This window comes from Bos javanicus, chromosome 2 (genome assembly GCF_032452875.1).
Source record: "Bos javanicus breed banteng chromosome 2, ARS-OSU_banteng_1.0, whole genome shotgun sequence".
Lineage (NCBI taxonomy): Eukaryota > Metazoa > Chordata > Mammalia > Artiodactyla > Bovidae > Bos > Bos javanicus.
This window is the reverse complement of record NC_083869.1, coordinates 101,288,602-101,301,551: the sequence shown is the minus strand read 5'-3', so window position 1 is coordinate 101,301,551 and position 12,950 is coordinate 101,288,602. Positions and strand designations below refer to the sequence as shown.

At 38.1% G+C, this 12,950-nt stretch overlaps 1 protein-coding gene across 1 annotated transcript in view; it reads left to right on the top strand.

Annotated features, from left to right (window-relative positions):
• The first annotated feature begins 775 nt into the window (after positions 1 to 775).
• Positions 776 to 12,950, top strand: part of IKZF2 (IKAROS family zinc finger 2) — a 204,151-nt gene continuing 191,976 nt past the window's right edge. Inside the window, exon 1 of the mRNA XM_061383952.1 lies at positions 776 to 1,098. The gene's annotated coding sequence lies outside the window, so the exon portion shown is untranslated. The remainder of the gene's footprint in view (positions 1,099 to 12,950) is intronic.

Here is a 12,950-nt window from a genome sequence, read left to right as displayed (position 1 = left end):
CTGAGCCACTAGGAAAGCCCTCAGCACTAAGTAGTACTGGGGGGAAAATGTTGATACTGTCCTAATCAGACATTAATCTCAAGGAAGGTCTGGACGGTCAGGGACTATGTATATACTACCTTAAAAGTGCTATGCACATAGCAAGTACTCAATAAATATTTTCTTATGGATTGCTTGGTTGTTGTGACTAAATAATTTTGACTGATATTGATGTAGTGGAACATGCCAGAATGTCTGTTCCTAGTTCCAGTCCTCTTTAGTAGCCTTGGCTTACTATCCAAATGATTACAGACTGAGGTCTCTCTCATAGCTACATTTCATCACAGCAGTGACAGTAATGAAGTGGCTGAGTGGACGTAGAAACTGTTCATAAAATCATTTCAAGTAAAGGGCTTCAAGATCTTCCTGTTGTTATTCAAATTACATCATTATTTACCACAGAACATAAAACAAGGTATCATGTATTTCCTCCATTATTGAACTAATACCAGCCAAACCTGTACACTACAGTTGGTCACTCAGGATTTGCTTCCTCAAGCATCCTATTCTTTCACTAAATTGTGGATAACTGGAATTGACAGAGTCATGGACTCTAAGGGAATTCAGTGTTTTGCAATGAACAGGCCATGGGCAGTGGATGCAGAAAACTGGGAAGTTATTATGTATCCGTATTGAGACAAACACTTCACTGCTGCTGACAGACTGTAACTTTTTATTATATGAAAAAAAAAAAGTAAGCCCAATGGGTTGCCATGGAAATGTTTATGATGTCACAGAGGATGATTACTCTCGTAATCTATAAGCAGCAAGAGCAGATGTGCTTGTAAGAAACAAAGATCTTGTTTTCACACAAATGTTCTCAAAATAAGACACAAAAGAAGAAAAATACCCAGAGCACATGATGCAAAGGAAAAAAACTGCTTCAAAATAGAATGTTTTACAAAGTTTTCCATAAAGCTTCAGCTGCTCCTCGAGCACAACCAGCTTGAACATGGATAGCAGACGTGAAATTACAGTACTCACAAAATTAGTATTCAAGCTGCACAATGTCTCTTTCAAAGACTTCAAGCATACTTGCATGTACAATTACAGAAGCAGGTAATGAGGGAGATTTTGATTTTTCCTCTATTGTTGTTATTGTACTTAGCTAGATAAGTCTCTATAAAAATTGCTTTGTTAACTATAAAAGTAAGCAATATTTATTAGTTCTATTGAAAAGATCTTCTGGTTCTTATTATAAGAACCATTGGATGATTTTCCAAAAACACACATTATTCTGTCTATGGAGATGGGTAGCAACATATCAACTTTTAGTAAAGAATTAAAGCTAAGTAACAATAATCTGCAAGCTATAGTTTTTTTTTTACAATTTTATTATTTCACATCACAATTAATTTCACTTCAATTATTAGAGATTTTAAAAAGGATATTCAAAGTTTATGACTTGGACATCCTGGAATATATAGATAGGATAAATAATATATCAAATGAATGGGTTGTGTCAAAATATATTACAGTGCTTTCATTATGTCACTTTAAACTTAATCCTATACCATGGTGGTCATTGATACCTTCCCAAGTTAATTCTCCAGATTCTTAAATCAGTCTGCCACAGTAACCTTCAATATTTCTTAGCATTAATCAAAGTTTAAATAATAAAAATGAATTAATTATAATAAAGTTCTCACTCCATGCAATAAAAAAAACCCTCTCCATCCAACTTGCAACATGGATTTGCCAATAAAAGTTTTAATTCTGATGTAGCTAAATGAAAGATATGAACTGAGTGGAAAGGAGATGAACTAACAATTCTGACAATTCTGAAAATATATTGCTCTTAAAGAAATCTACCACAGAACAATAGTTTAGATGAAAACATAAAAGGTAAGTCTAAAATATTAATATATTGAGCTATAAATCTTCATTACTATTAGTATCATATGCTTATACATTTAATTTTACTTTCAATTTAATGTCCAAAGTAACTTTTTATTTTCATTCAAATGAAAACTTGTCAGTTTTACTGAGAGGTAAAAATACTAAAATTACCTAAAATAAAAATAAATAGAAGTTAAAGATTAAAAATTAAAAGTTCACCATCTTCTCTAGCCTTAAAAGAAATTGAGAATAAGTAACAGGTGTTTCTGAAAGCTAGACTTTAATCCTAGTTTTAGTTCTGTGACCACATTGAAGTCATACACTATTTTAAGACATAAGCTCACTTTTTAAAAAGTAGATAATATGAATATACTACTCTAAATGGACACCAATGCTAGACGTGCACAATGTGAACTGAAATACTATAGTATAATCTCTAAAGAAGAGGATTAAAAACACTTAAGAGGCTCTTTCTAAACACTGCAAAGGTTTAGGAGAAACAAAGAGATGTTTATTTAAGAGATGTTTATTTAATAACTGCAAAAGGCAGTAATAGTTTGGTTGATATAGTCAAAGGCCTAAATTTTTTAAAAGGCATAGATATTTGAAAATAGAAAAAGAAAAAGGAAATTACATTAAAAGTGATTTTTAATGAATGAATACTTAGGCAGCATTATAGTATTTTATACTATATTATTGATGAGGGATTCACCTCTATGATAATCTTTATTAAAAATGATACCAAATTTGTGTAAATCACTGTACCAAGAAATAAGGATTCTAAAGAAAAAGACCCAGTCTTTCTATAAAATTGCTCTAGTATACTATGGGAGATAAGACGCAGACGCATGAAAAAATAGATTTTCAGTTCAGTTCAGTTCAGTTGCTTAGTTATGTCTGACTCTTTGTGACCCCAGGAACTACAGCATGACAAGTTTCCCTGTCCATCACCAACACCCAGAGCTTGCTCAAACTCATGTCCATTGAGTCGGTGATACCATTCAACAGTCTCATCCTCTACTGCCCCTTTCTCCTCCTGCCTTCAATCTTTCCCAGAGTCAGGGTCTTTTCAAATGAGTCAATTTTTCACATCAGGTGGCCAAAGTATTGGAGCTTCAGCTTCAGCATCAGTCCTTCCAATGAATACTCAGGACTGATTGCCTTTAGGATGGACTGGTTGGATCTCCTCGCAGTCCAAGGGACTCTCAAGAGTCTTCTCCAACACCACAGTTCAAAAGCATCAATTCTTCAGCACTCAGCTTTCTTTATAGTCCAACTCTCACATCCACACATGACTACTGGGCAAACCATATCCTTGACTAGATGGACCTTTGTTGGCAAAGTAATGTCTCTGCTTTTCAATATGCTCTCTAGGTTGGTCATAACTTTTTTTCCAAGGAGTAAGCGTCTTTTAATTTCATGGCTGCAGTCACCATCTGCAGTGATTTTGGAGCCCCCCAAAATAAAGTCTCTCACTATTTCCATTGTTTCCCCATCTATTTGCCATGAAGTTATGGGACTGAATGTCACCATCTTCATTTTCTGAATGTTGAGTTTTAAGCCAACTTTTTCACTCTCCTCTTTCACTTTCATCAAGAGGCTCTTTAGTTCTTCTTCGCTTTCTGCCATAAGTGTGGTGTCATCTGCATATCTGAGGGTATTGATATTTCTTCCAGCAATCTGGATTCCAGCTTATGCTTCATCCAGCCCAGCATTTCTCATGATGTAGTCTGTATATAAATTAAATAAGCAGGGTAACAACATACAGTCTTGATGTACTTCTTTTCCAATTTGGAACCAGTCTGTTGTTCCATGTCCAGTTCTAACTGTTGCTTCTTGACCTGCATACAGATTTCTCAGGACGCATGAAAAAATAGATTTTACTGTGAGTTAAATGATAACATTATTGATGTTGATAATAGATGCCTAAATAAGTTAACCTAAATGAAATTACAAAGGGTGTATTTATAATGTATGGTAGAAACATAGATCCAGGACATAAATACAAAACGTGGTTTAATGATTCAATATAACTAGAGCAGTTTACGCATAAGGTGTGAGTGAATACAGTGTCATTTCTTACACAAAGCTTTTGTCCATAGCTTTTTTTTGTCTTTGATTTCATTAAAAATGCTCAAGTCAAAATTTTCCATCTTAAAGATTCTCAACAAGAGAAAACAAAAACTGGATTCTTTTTTAGTCTTTGAGGGAGATAATTTGCAAACTGTAAACTTTTCATCCCAGACCTGAGTATAGTTGAGTTGAGTTCTTTATTGCTAGGTGAGGTTTTTCAAGTCAAGACACAGAGGCTCTAGTTTTCAGTTGGCTGAGGTCCATATAAAAAAGTCTCAATCTGAGATATTTTATTAGGAGGAGAATGTTTTGAAGAATAAGCATGAGATGTGGGCATTCTGACTGATGTGGCAGAGAATATATTTATTTTTCTGATTTTCCTTTAAAAAAAATGGAAAGCGATAAAGATACTGGGAAGGAACTCAATAGAAACATAAGATACAAAGCAATGGTCAGCTTTTATGTCATTTTAATAATTGCCCTAACTGCAATCACACTGACTTCAGAACGTCTTTTGTAAAACTGCCACTCAGAATATTTGCTTACTTAATGAAGTAAAGAAACACAATATAACCTTTACCAGGGAGCAGAGCTTGTCTCAGCCTTGCTTTGATCAGTCACAAATATTACTTCATTTAATTCTTATTAAAAAAAGCCTTATGAGTTAATTTATATCATTAGGATGCACTTTAACAGATGAGGAAATAGAGTTTAAGAAACAGTTTCAACTGTTAAGTAACACAGTAAATGACAGAGCTTGGATCTGACCCTAGGCCTTCCGGATTGAAGACTCTGGATCCTTGTAGCACCAATGGCACTTCTGTCACTATCAGCTGGGTCAAATTTCTCTTGGAGCACTGAGCTGGGAAATGTAGTGTGTTTGGGCTGCCGATTTCACAGCTTCCTAGATAATTAGGACTATGTCATCTATAGCACGTTTCCTCTTTTGCCTGATTACTATGAATTCAGAAGTATGTTTTGTGTTCAACTGCAGCTTTCTGGGGGAGAAGGCAGTGGCAACCCACTCCAGTACTCTTGCCTGGAAAATCCCATGGACGGAGGAGCCTGGTAGGCTGCAATCCATGGGGTTGAGAAGAGTCAGACACGACTGAGCGACTTCCATTTCACTTTTCACTTTCATGCATTGGAGAAGGAAATGGCAACCCACTCCCATATTCTTGCCTGGAGAGTCCCAGGGATGGCGGAACCTGGTGGGCTGCCACCTCTGGGGTCGCACAGAGTCGGACACGACTGAAGTGACTTAGCAGCAGCAGAGCAGCTTTTTGGAACCAAAAAAAAATTTTTTTTTTTCTTTTCCCTTTGCTTTCTTTTATGTTACACATAGGATTTCATATTATTGTTCTCTAGAGTTGAGTTTAAATTCTTTTAGGAAGTATTGGAGGATCAACCAATCATCAACTTCGAACAGCATCACTGACTCAATGGACCTGAGTTTGAGCAAACTCCAGGAGATAGTGAAGGACAGAGAAGCCTGGTGTTCTGAAATTCATGGGTCTGCAAAGAGTCCGACACAACTGAGAGACTGAACAATAGCAACAGTAACCAGAAATCAGTCTTGAACAGAACTTCTGTTTTCCAGTTGACAAATCAAAAAATTACAGAAGACCAGCAGTGACTCCCATCAAACATTTAAGATAAGACGTGGCTAAACTAAATGGAAAGCTCACCTGAAACCAGCGATCTTAACTGCTTCTAGTATTTAATGATAAAAGCACATATATTTAGTTAATTTTGACCTTTTCAAGGCATTCATTCTTTCCTTCAGTAGCACCAGAACCTCTGGTCACTGTTCCATTCTTTTTCATTTCTTAAAAAAAAATGCTGGTTATAACACTCAGGAGATCAGTCCTGGGTGTTCATTGGAAGGACTGATGTTGAAGCTGAAACTCCAATACTTTGGCCACCTCGTGTGAAAAGCTGACTCATTGGAAAAGACCCTGATGCTGGGAAAGATTGAGGGAAGGAGGAGAAGGGGACAACAGAGGATAAGATGGTTGGATGGCATCACCAACTCAATGAACATGGGTTTGGGTGGATTCCGGGACTTGGTGATGGACAGGGAGGCCTGGCGTGCTGCAGTTCATGGGGTCACAAAGAGTCGGACACGACTGAGCAACTGAAATGAACTGAACTGAATGGGTTGCAACCTGAATTTGAAAGACATTGTTATAGGAAACATATTTTGAACCTCTACACCACTTCTAATACTCTGATATTCATTTAGAATGGAGTGGAAAGCTAAGGAGAGGAATGGGTAATCTAGCTTTGAATTTTAGCATGCAATGAAAGACATAGCTACATAGAAAAATATTTCAAAGCCATGTGGATGGCTTAGAAACAGAAAACAAGTTTGTGAATCACAGTTTTAGGCAGTGAGACTGATTTCTTATCATCAGGTAATTCTGAAAAACTGTGCATAGATTTTTAAATAAATGATTCATATTTTAAATCAATGCTGCATGCTTTCTACATTAAGCATTCCCATGGACAATTTATTTGTAAATAAAAATGAACATTTTTAGAAAGTGAAAAATCCCACTCATTTTAACTTGCATATTTATTTACCAAGATGACTGAAGAATATCTATAGCTCAGGGAAATGGCTTTATCTATATTTCCATAAATTACATTGGCAAGCTTTATGTCTCAGTTGTATTATCCTATATTATTTGTAGACTTAAATACAAATTATCTAATTGACTTAAAGGTCTCCTTTGAATAATCTGCAATGGAGATTTCTGTTTTTAGTGAAAGTAAAACTGTTTCTTTTTTTTTAAGAAAAGACTCTTCAATTCTATTTTGATTACATGTTACGTTGGTCTTTAAAGGCACATTATGGCCTATGGCTGTGACAAGAAACAGACATAAGAATATTTTGCTTTTATCAAGACTGTTAATTTCTATTTACTTTTTGGTATTGTCATCTGACACTTTCTCTTATCCTTTTGCCATCAGCTCTCAGTGTATAATGCTTGGCAAAATCCAGTGACTTTGGTGAATAAACCAGACTTTATGTGATCCAGAGGCCTTAAGCTGGCTTGTTTTGTTACCCTGATTTGAAGGAAGAAATGGAATTGAGTTGGCAGAGAGAAAGCCAAATCCATCAAAGTTCAGAGGAAAGAGTGCTCGAAACATAAATGCAAGAATTAATAAAAGCAAGCTATCATCTAGACTAGTGGTCATTTTATGACAACGATCTGTAGGAACTTGGACAATGTTAACTGTTTGTAAAGACCTATTATTGGAATCATTCATTTTGTAAAATAAGAACTGCTACAATCTCTGGCCACAAAATTAAGATATAGATAATAACAGGCATATTTAACCTCTAAAGGCCTCATTGTTCATCTGATTCCAATTTAAAGGAGTCAGAAAGTTGGTAAGAAAATTGAAATGGAGATGGGAGCTCCAGTGATCAACATATTTTTTTTGTACTCTCAGTTCAAATACTATCAGTATTTGGTATCTCCTCTCCTCTGATTCCGGAGAAGGCAATGGCACCCCACTCCAGTACTCTTGCCTGGAAAATCCTATGGACAGAGGAGCCTGGAAGGCTGCGGTCCATGGGGTCGCTGAGGGTTGGACATGACTGAGGGACTTCACTTTTTTTCACTTCTATGCATTGGAGAAGGAAATGGCAACCCACTCCAGTGTTCTTGCCTGGAGAATTGCAGGGACGGGGGAGCCTGGTGGGCTGCCGTCTATGGGGTTGCACAGAGTTGGACATGACTGAAGCGACTTAGCAGCAGCAGCAGCAGCTCCTCTGATTCAATGCCTCATCACTTCAGTTGAGTTCAGTTCAATCACTCAGTATTGTACAACTCTCTTCGACGCTATGGACTGCCCAGCTTCCCTGTCCATCACTGACTCCTGGAGCTTACTCAAACTCATGTCCATTGAGTTGGTGATGCCATCCAACTGTCTCATCCTCTGTCATCCCCTTTTCCCACCTTCAATTTTTCCCAGTATCAGGGTCTTTTCCAATGAGTCAATTCTTTGCATCAGGTGGCCAAAGTATTGGAGTTTCAGCTTCAGCATCAGTCCTTCCAATGAATATTCAGGACTGATTTCCTTTAGGATTGACTGGTTTGATATCCTTGCAGTCCAAGGGACTTTTGAGTCTTCTCCAACACCCCAGTTCAAAAGCATCAATTCTTCAGTGCTCAGCTACCTTTATAGTCCAACTCTCAGATCCATATATGACTACTCTCACATTCATACATGACTACACACTACTTCATCCCCTTCCAAATCTTTCTTATATAGTTTTGGAACTCTTCTTTCAAACAAAACAAACAAATAAGCAAATCCATATTATATTTTCTCACTTATTTAAAAATAATTTATTTCCTAAATGAAAGAACTTTTCCTTGGGGCTACTACTCCCCTTTAAGGCAGGGGGGAACATGTTACTTCACATAGAACCAAGGACACTTTTAAGAGTAAAATATAGCACTATTAATAACTGTGTCAGGATCACAGGTGTAAATCAGGGTTGTTATGGGCAAACATGGGCAAACATGCCATGGTCACCCTAACTATAATTTCCATTTCCTCTGATGCTCCTGCTGCTGCTCTTCACTGCCTCTCTCCCTTGCTGTTATTTATCAGCTGCCTCCTGGGGACTCATTCTTCAAAGACTAGTTCAGTATCTTCCTGTTCTCCCAAGACTCCTGATTATCTTGTCACTTTTCTCATAATCCACATTCTGGAGGTCAGGACTCTCAGCCTCCAGTCTGGATCCTGCTGTCTTGTCCTCAGCAGAGACACCAAATTTCTCTTCCTGGTCTTCTATACTTATATACGTGTCACTCAGAATTCCCTCTTATACAAGTTATTCAACCCCAGTGGAATCCCAGGTGTCTGTATTGCTCTACTTCCTCTTGGTCAGTACCTGACCTATTAGTATTCTTCTCTGTATAGCTTACTCAGTCGTTCATTGTTTCAATCTATTTCTTTTAACTGAAGATCTTTGATCAGTCTCCCAGCTCCCTACCTGCTGGAATTTCTACACTGGACACACGTGGTTCATTTTGTTTCCAGATTATTCCTGGGCTCTGAGACTGGCGATTGTTACAGCATGGAGCACACTGGTAGCTTACTTGTGGTCACCAGCCTCAACTGGTTCCTCTATTTCACCCATCAATTTTCCATACTTTTTTAAAGTTAGTCTCTCTCATATTCTTTGTAGCAACCTATTCCAAGCTTATTCACTCTTTTCTTAAAACTTGGAATACAGTCACTTTTCCTTTCACTCTTAATAAATAACACTGATATCTTCTTCAAACCCTCCCCAACTCCCCATTATGTCAACTAACAAACTTATTTGCATCTGCTTCCATCGTTTCTTGCTTAAGTACAGAGTTATCTCCTCCTTATCAGGAACTAATTATTTCACTTGTGCTCTAGGTTATTATTATTTTTTTTTCTGTCTCCTCAGGAACTTCACCAATTTGCTTCTATCTTCAATCTCTAAATTGTTATTGACAGCTTCTCATCAGCACGGAGGGATGCTGATGTCTTACACAAAAAAACAAAACTTTCCTCAACTACACATCCTCCTCCAGCTACTAGCCTCTGCCTTTACTTTCACAGCCAAACTCAGGGACATTCCTGCTCCATACAGCCTCTCTGCCTCGCTTATTCTCTCAACTCTGATCTGTTCTTTGCTGTCATCACTACAGGCATCATCTGTTGCAGTTAATTTCTTTCTCTTTCTCAGATCTCTAGGTTTCCATCTCAGATCTCTGAATGGTTCCATTTAGACAGCTTATCTCAAAAATACCGCTGTCCCTCACAAATCTCCATAAGCAAGCTAGCCTGGTTGAAGCCGAATATCCATTGAGGTTCTAAAGCAGGCCAAAGGATGAGTCTATAATATTCTCAGGGGTCAGAAGAGAAATCTGGCCAAAGGACAAGAGTCATGTACACAGTGGTATGACCTTAGGGAGCTTCACTGTTCAGGGTCTGGCCTTTAGCCTTGTGGGGTTGCAGAAATTCAAGTTCCTAGGTGTACTATTAACTAAAACTGCCTAAACTCATAATACATGGTTGTACAAAATCCAAGAAACATCATTTATTCATAAAGAAAAACATAATTGCCAAGTTTGTTCTTGCCATATAGGAAAATGACATGAAGAGTGAAAATACCACAAAGTTGCTAATGTTGGTTTTGAACTTGATTTAAGGGCCTCTGTGTATGATAATTTGCCTAATGGTACCAGGTCTCAGAGCCTGTACTGTCCACCTGCACCTCAGGAATGACCTCTGAAGGCAATCTTCCCAAAGACTTCAGAGTAAGGTACTCCTCTCAAATTCATATTACATTGTGAAAAAGATGACCACTTTAAATTTTTGCTGTCTAGGTTTAATTGGCTTGGTTAAATATTTAACTAGCTTTCTGTTAAGCATTCATCCTCAAACATAAATACCATTGTTGTTTAGTTGCTAAGTTGTGTCTGACTCTTCTGAGACCCAACGGACTGTAGCCCACTAGGCAACTTTGTCCATGGGGATTTCTCAGGCAAGAATACTGGAGTGGGTTGCCATTTCTTTCTCTCGGGGATCTTCCAACCCAAGGATTGAATTGGCACCTCCTGCTTGGCAGGTGGATTCTTCAACACTGAACCACCAGGGAAACCTAATGTAAATATTCAGTTCAGTTCAGTCGCTCAGTCGTGTCCGACTCTTTGCCACCCCATGAATCACAGCATGCCAGGCCTCCCTGTCCATCACCAACTCCTGGAGTTCACCCAGACTCACATCTATCGAGTCAGTGGTGCCATCCAGCCATCTCATCCTCTGTCGTCCCCTTCTCCTCCTGCCCCCGATCCCTCCCAGCATCAGAGTCTTTTCCAATGAGTCAACTCTTCGCATGAGGTGGCCAAAGTACTGGAGTTTCAACTTCAGCATCATTCCTTCCAAAGAAATCCCAGGGCTGATATCCTTCAGAATGGACTGGTTGGATCTCCTCGCAGTCCAAGGGACTCTCAAGAGTCTTCTCCAACACCACAGTTCAAAAGCATCAATTCTTCGGCGCTCAGCCTTCTTCACAGTGCAACTCTCACATCCATACATGACCACAGGAAAAACCATAGCCTTGACTAGACAGACCTTTGTTGGCAAAGTAACGTCTCTGCTTTTGAATATGCTATCTGCTGCTGCTGCTGCTAAGTCACTTCAGTCGTGTCCGACTCTGTGCGACCCCATAAGACGGCAGCCCACCAGGCTCCCCCGTCCCTGGGATTCTCCAGGCAAGAATACTGGAGTGGGTTGCCATTTCCTTCTCCAATGCATGAAAGCGAAAAGTGAAAGTGAAGTCGCTCAGTCGTGTCTGACTCTTAGCGACCCCATGGACTGCAGCCTACCAGAGTCCTCCATCCATGGGATTTTCCATGCAAGAGTACTGGAGTGGGGTGCCATTGCCTTCTCCAGAATATGCTATCTAGGTTGGTCATAACTTTCCTTCCAATCAGTAAGCATCTTTTAATTTCATGGCTGCAGTCACCATCTGCAGTGATTTTGGAGCCCAAAAAATAAAGTCTGACACTGTTTCCACTGTTTCCCGATCTATTTCCCATGAAGTGATGGGACCGGATGCCATGATCTTCGTTTCTGAATGTTGAGCTTTAAGCCAACTTTTTCATTCTCCACTTTCACTTTCATCAAAAGGCTTTTTAGTTCCTCTTCACTTTCTGCCATAAGGGTGGTGTCATCTGCATATCTGAGGTTATTGATATTAAATATTAGGAAATGTTAAATTATTTCTAAGAATATATTATGAAGATATCAGACCCCTTGTTCATTTCCTTTGTTGGCTATTCCATAATGTTTGGGGAAGCTCTTCTGATTAGGGCAGGTTATTCAAAATGCCCTAAAGCAAATTTCCCCCAATAAAGGTATTATTTCTTTTTGATTTTAGGGGAAAAAAACCTTCCTATTGAGAGAACAAATGTGTAACTTTTACACCTGTGCAAACTTGGATAGAAAAAAAACTAATTAAAACAGTACAGGTTTACCCATCTACTCCAATATTCACTGTATTTGTAGATTAAAACAGAAATAAAAATTCTAATCTCACAGGCTTCACTTAATGGGTCCTAGCAAAATGTCCAAATTGACCTTTACTATAAACTGAGAGCTGCTCTTTACTAAGACAAAACCTGTTTCTTGAAATTTAAAATGTCATTGAAGAACACCATAACTATTTAAAATCACAAAGTTCACCACAAAAACTCCTTTATTCTTTGCACATATAGGTGAAGTAAGTCTACAAAAGGGAGGAGTTTGATGCTTCTGTTTCTTGGTGCTATAAATCAGAAATGACCCCCTTTGAAACAAAATGTGCAAATATGCTTGGTGATCCAGAATTTAAAATTAAGTTCTTGTCTATATCTCTTTACTTAATTCTTTAGAAGGTAGTTATCCTTTAATTCATCCTCAGTGGTTCTCTTGTCTTTGCTTGTTAGAAGAGCTCAAGGTAAGTACTTATGAATATCTGATGCTAAAGTATTAGATGTCAAATAAGTTCTGTTTCACACACAATTAAGCACTGGTTTTGGTAGAATTCCATGCTGGCACCACATTTGAATAACCTCCTAAGAACATCTTAGACATTCAGTTTTCCTTTCAAATGTTTCAGTATCAGACAGTGGGTTACTAAATGGGCTGGATTTAACTACAGCAACAGGATTGTATGATTAATAAATATATTTAGTTATTAAGAAGACAGAATAGCATACTGGTAATTACCATGCGGTTTCTAGAACTTAAAACATATCTTTAAGTCCAGCTCTGACATTGTAGGGCTCTGGCCTAGATAATAATGTCTCCAAGTTTCAATTTCTTCATACGAAATATGTGGCTAGTATTATCCCTCTAACTTGGGGCTTATGATGCCTGGCATAAAATAAATGCTTATAGTGACAACAAAATCTATGGCTTTCTTAGTCCCGATGGCACCCCAATTTTGTTGAGAT